This window comes from Tupaia chinensis, unplaced genomic scaffold (assembly GCF_000334495.1).
Source record: "Tupaia chinensis unplaced genomic scaffold, TupChi_1.0 Scaffold144336_1, whole genome shotgun sequence".
NCBI lineage: Eukaryota > Metazoa > Chordata > Mammalia > Scandentia > Tupaiidae > Tupaia > Tupaia belangeri.
This window is the reverse complement of record NW_006204194.1, coordinates 929,454-935,227: the sequence shown is the minus strand read 5'-3', so window position 1 is coordinate 935,227 and position 5,774 is coordinate 929,454. Positions and strand designations below refer to the sequence as shown.

At 43.9% G+C, this 5,774-nt stretch overlaps 1 protein-coding gene and 1 long non-coding RNA gene across 5 annotated transcripts in view; one reads left to right on the top strand and one right to left on the bottom strand.

Moving 5' to 3' along the window:
- Positions 1-6: 6 nt before the first annotated feature.
- Positions 7-2,967, top strand: LOC106733671 (uncharacterized). Of its 2 annotated transcripts, XR_003547555.1 has the most exons (3): positions 7-209; positions 1,712-1,780; positions 2,480-2,967. It is a non-coding gene; the product is annotated as an uncharacterized LOC106733671 (long non-coding RNA). The 2 variants fall into 2 exon arrangements; XR_001369616.2 differs by lacking the exon at positions 1,712-1,780.
- The window catches only part of LOC106733157 (zinc finger protein 418), a 32,251-nt gene continuing 28,300 nt past the window's right edge, over positions 1,824-5,774 (bottom strand). For 2 of the 3 annotated variants that reach the window (XR_003547549.1, XR_003547550.1), the window contains one exon: positions 3,079-3,300. The gene's annotated coding sequence lies outside the window, so the exon portion shown is untranslated. Of the gene's footprint in view, positions 2,988-3,078; positions 3,301-5,774 lie in introns of those variants that run through there. The other variant, XR_003547551.1, reaches the window with a different exon arrangement.

Genomic DNA, 5,774 nt, shown 5'->3' with positions numbered 1-5,774 from the left:
CCCCGCCTCTGTGCAAAGAAACAGTTTCCACCAGTCACCTCGGTCAAACCCAGGCCTTCCCCGCCTCTGACCGGGGAAAACATTCCCAAGAAAAGCCAAGATGGCCACTACGAAGTCGGCGCCGGAAATCCCGCCCTCGTCCGCTCCGCAGTGATGTCTACGAGTCCTCCTCTTGGCCCATCCCGCAGCTGTTCGCGCAGAGCTTTGTGGTAAGGGAGTTTCCACAGAGCCGGGTTCCCCTGGGAGCTAGCTTCCTCTAACCTCCCCCCCCCCTATTTTTTTTTTTTGCTTTAGGGCTCCTCCGCTCCGCCGAGAGACAGAGAGATAGAAAGCGAGAAATCATTTCCCAGGGTGGATGACCACGCCGCAATCCTATCTCTTCCATTCTCCTCTTGGTATCTTGGGCATGCACACACATGCACCTGACATGAGTTTAAGCCACCTGGTCCAGGATTAGAACCACGGTCGACTACTTGGGAGTCCAGCGACATAACCATTATGCTAACTGCTGGTCCCAAGACGAAGTTCTTTATGGTTTTAGAAACAGAAAGATAGGTAGATACCAGGGGATGGACGGACAGGATGCGGGGGGACGGACAGGATGGGGGGGACAGTGGGCGTGGATGAGAAAGGAGCCCAGGGGAAAACGCACTTTTGTTTACAGTGTTATCTTTGACTTGCTTCACAGGCAATGCGTGTATGCATTGAAAATAATATTATATGTTGTAAAGACTAGATGTTTTAAAAATGAAATAAAAAAGACCAAGTTATAAGGCAGCAGCACTGGGAAATGGCTTATTCGGGTTAAAGGGTAGAATGCAGGATTCCTCTGGGGGTGGAGGGAATGTGATAACCAGACAGCATGTCTGAGGAGTGCTGTCTGCAACTGATCCAGTGTTTGGAGACATTAGTTCAAGCTCCAGAAAGCTCAGTATGCTCACAGAGGCTAAAAATATTTCAGATGCCCCAAATGCTATAAATCCAAACACACTTATCATTTTATAGTCATTCAGACCCAAGAGCCTCTACTGGTAGGGAAGCCAATAAATGCCATCCTGTTACAATTCAAATCTATGCACTCTCAAGTGTGAAGTTAGTCTGTGTACTGTTAGGGACAAGAGAAAAAAATACTCCAGATGGTGCCATGGCTTTGCTTCTCAAAGATAAATGTTGACCACTCTGAAATAATAGCACAAAAGTTGTGATTTGTGGAATACTGTGTTCAATTTATTGAGCAACACTTGTCTGTTTAATAATTCTTACTGATAACTATGGTTTGAATATGTCCCCCAAAAGTTCATGTGTTGAAATTTGGTTGTATTGTGGAAGTATTAAGAGGATGGAGACTGGGGCCAGCTAGTGGCGTGGTGGTTAAGGCACTGGACTCCCACAGGGGTTACCGCAGCTCAAATCCCAGACTTGACTTGGAAATCACAGAAGGGACTGTAGCATGGCCATCTGCCCTGGGAGGTGATTTGTCACTTTCCCTTTGACTGTTTCTGGTGAGTGTACCCACCCTATAGCAAAAATCTAAAAAAAAATGAAGGGGGGAGATGGGAGACTAAACCTGACTATACATTTGGGAGATGGTTAGGATTAGATAAGGTCATCAGGGTGAGGCCCCTTGGATGATCATGTTGGCTTTATAAGATGGGGACAGACAGGCATTCTCGCTCTTGTCTTACTATGTGATGCCCCATGCTGCCTTAAGACTCCAGAGGCCCCATCAATAGGAACACCACCAAATATGGCTCCTTGACCTTGGACCTTCAAAATTGAAGTAAGTATTAGTTCTTCCAGAAAGCGTGACATTTTTCTATGCAAAAATACATCAAGACTCCCAATTACCCAGTAAATTTTTATTTATAAATTACCCAGTGTGATATCCAGTTGTTAGCAACATATTTCATATCTGATATATACATTCAGTTCCTGTTTCAAATCTAACATCTCAAAACTCCAACCATGAATGAAATGCTATTTTAGTATGGGACAAAGGGAGAAATATGGCCTATTAATAAGAGGGCCAGTGGGCATACATTTGAAGGAGATAAGAAATAAACTATTATAAACAATTATTAAATTCAACTGAGTTGGGGCTGGCAGGTGGCATGGTGGTTAAAGGCACTGGATTCCAACATGGCTGACTGTGGTTTGAATCCTGGACCTGGTGGCTTACTTTCTCCCTTTTCCTTTCCCTTTCTCTCTCTCTAGTCAAGTTAAAGAATAACAAATGGAATTAAATAAATCTTTAAAAAAATTATACCAAGTACATGAAGGTACTACTTTCAAACCTAGACAACAGACATAGGGCCATAATCTTTGAGGGAAAGATGGCACAATAGGTGACGTTATATCTTCCCATCATCCTGCCAAGGCACTTTGCAAATTTACACAGGGAAGAGCAGAGGGTAGACAATGAAACTCAGAGCCCAGGCCGAGGAGGTAATGGAATTGTGTATCTATGTCTTCTTTGCAGGTCTACCCACTAAGGCTGGCTCTCTTGGTCTCTTCACTGCAGAGGTTGAGACCTTCACCTTCCCATCAAAAGTCAGGTATCACTATCCACTGAATCCCATCTTCTTCCACCAGAAGCTGAGTTCCTTTGGGTCTCACCCTAGAGACAATCTTAGGGACTGGCTGCAAGGGCAGGATACAACTAGGACAATTAGGCCCTCTTTGAGAGTGAGCTTTATCTTTGGGACAGAGTCATCAGCCTCCAAGTATACATGCCAGCAGTATCTTGTCCTCATTTTTGGCCTGGGGAACTCTTGGGAACAGAAAAGGTGTAGAATTTCCCCAGGTGCCTCTGGAGTTTTCAGTGGCCTTGAAAAATTGAATCTTTGAGGATTCAAAATCATTATATTGTGATTTTGGTGCCTCCACATCGCGATTTCTTGTGGTGATGGGGCATGTGTTCCTTTGGGGTGGCAGGTGGGACTGGCATGGCAACCATGATTGTGCTTGGGTTGTAGAAGACCTGAAGACTATGGAAATAATGTTAAACAAAAAGCAAATGTTAACAGTTTTCTTATTCAAGTTCAGAATGGTTATAGAGCAATGGAGACAGCTGGCAACACCAACAGCACATTGGCTCAGGAACTGCTAACAAATGTACAGTGTAGTGGTGGTACAATGAGTTTTGTAAAGAAGGCAAGAACCTCAAAGATGAGCGTAGTGGCTAGCCATCGGACGTTGACAGTGACCAACTGAAAGCAGTCATTAAAGCTGACACTCCTACATCTACATAAGAAGTTGCTGAAGAAGTCAACTTTGACCATTCTCTGGGTTGTTCAGCTTCTGAAGCAAAGTGAAAAAGCTTGGTAAGTCAGTGCCTTATCAGCTGACTGAAAAAATAAAATTGTCATTTTGAAGTGTAATCTTCTCTTAGTCTATGTTACAGTAAACCAATTCTCAATTGGATTGTGATGTGTGACAAAAAGTTTATTTTATATGACAACTGTTGTTGACTAGTTCAGTGGTTGGACTGAGAAGCAGCTCTAGAGCACTTCCCAAAGCCAAACTTGTACCAAAAAAAGGTCATGGCTACTAGTGGGGTCTGATCCACTACAACATTCTGAATCCTTGTGAAACTGTTACATCTGAGAAGTATGCTCAGCAGATGGGTGAGATGCACTGAAAACTGCAATGCTTGCAACCAACATTGGTTAACAGAAAGGGCCCAATTCCTTTCCATGACAATACCTTACTGTATGTGGCACAACCAATGTTTCAAAAGTTGAAAAATTTTGTTATGAAGTTTTGCCTCATCTGCCATATTCACTTGACCTCTCATCAACTGACTACCATTTCTTCAAGCATATCAACAGTTTGTTGCAGGGGAAACACTTCAACAGTGGGTTACAGAAGAGGCTTTCTAAGAGTTTGTAGAACCCTGAAGCATGGATTTTTATGCTACAGGAATAAACAAACTTACTTCTCATTGGCAAAAACATGTTAATTGTAATGGTTACTATTTTTATTAATAAAGATGTGTTTGAGCCTAAAAAAAAAAACTATTCTATTGGGCTTGGCCTCTCTTCTGCATCTGCCCCTCATGGATCATGCACACAATGAAATACAAAGAAGTGTTTAAAAAGAGGCAGTTTAGGGCCAGAAAATGGGGTGGTGGTTAAGGCACTGGACTCCCACATGGCTAATCACAGTTTGAGTCCCAGAACTAGTGGTTGAAATTCACACTGGATGCATATGCTTGCATGCCCAAAATCCAGAGAGGAGAATGGAAGAGAAAGTATTTCAGCGTGGCCATCCCCCCAGGTGGTGATTTTGGACTTTCCCTCTCACTGTTTCTCTCTGCCAAGTGCTTGCACCCTATAGCAAAAAACTAAAAAAATAAAAATAGACAGCTTTAGGACTCAGTGTGCCCTTCAAACATATAATGGACATGTCTTGTTCTGGTCAACCCAATAGTATGTATGAATTACCTTTTCTTTGCCTCCCACTTCCCTTAAAGTCCACCCCCTAACTCTCTCCCTTATCAGGCTCCCTAATTCTAGGCCATTATGCACCTGTCCTAATCACCCTAGAGTCAGGTACCAGACAACCAGATACAGTTATGACCCAGAAACTACTCAGTGTATTCAAACTAGCCAATCCTAACCCTGTGTACCTTGCTTTAATAATTTTTTACCATAGGAAACAAAATGGTATTAGAGAGGTTTTTGCTATAGGGTGTGTGCACTTGCCAGAGAGACAGAAAGCAAGAAATCCCCCAGTGGGGATGGCCACACCGCAATCCCTTCTCCTCCATTGTCCTCTTGGGATTTGGTGCATGCATGCACATGCGCCCAGTGTGAGTTTTAAGGTACCTGGTCCAAAACTCAAACCATGATCTACCATGTGGGAATGCAGAGACAACGATTATACCATCCGCTGCTCCCATGGGAAACAAAATTAAGACCCTTGCCCCGGGACCAGTAGTTAGCATAATGGCTATGTCGCTGGACTCCCATGTAGTGGACTGCGGTTTGAGTTCCAGACCCAGTGGCTTAAACTCATGCCGGGCACATGGGCGTGCGTGCCCAAGATCCCGAGAGGAGAATGGAGGAGAAGGGATTGAGGTGTGGCCATCCCCCCTGGGGGGTGATTTCTCGTTTTCTGTCTCTCTGTCTCTCTCTGTCTGGCATGTGCACATGCCGTATAGCAAAAAGCTCTCCCAAAACAAAAAAAGACCCTTGCCCCATTTCTCCCTCTCCTCTGGCTCATGACAAACCCTGGTGCTTCTCCATATAGTTTCCCCTGTGGCATAGTGTATCCCCTCCTCTTAGAAACTGTAATAAACTACATTCTCAATAGTAGTTTTCTGTTTTTGACCTTACTACAAGTCAAAATTTTTCTTAATATACTACATATGTATTTTTTTTTAAGAGGTTTTTGTTACAGGGCATGTGCACTCACCAGAAAGACGGAGAGAGAAAGAGAGACAGGAAGTGAGAAACCACCCCTCAGGGGGGATGACCATGCCACAGTCCCTTCTCCTTCATTCTCCTTGTGGGATCTTGGGCATGCACGCACACATGCCCAGCGTGAGTTTAAGCCACCAGGTGTGGGACTTGAACGGCATGGGAGTCCAGCGACATAGCCATTATGCCAACTGCTGGTCCCAATACACTATATTTTAAAACAGTGTCTCAAAAAGGAAAGCCAAATTATACCTGATCTTAAAATGTTTAAAAATTATTTTATTTTGGGAACCAGCAGTTAGCGTAATGGCTATGTCGCTGGACTCTCACGTAGCCGACTGCGGTTTGCGG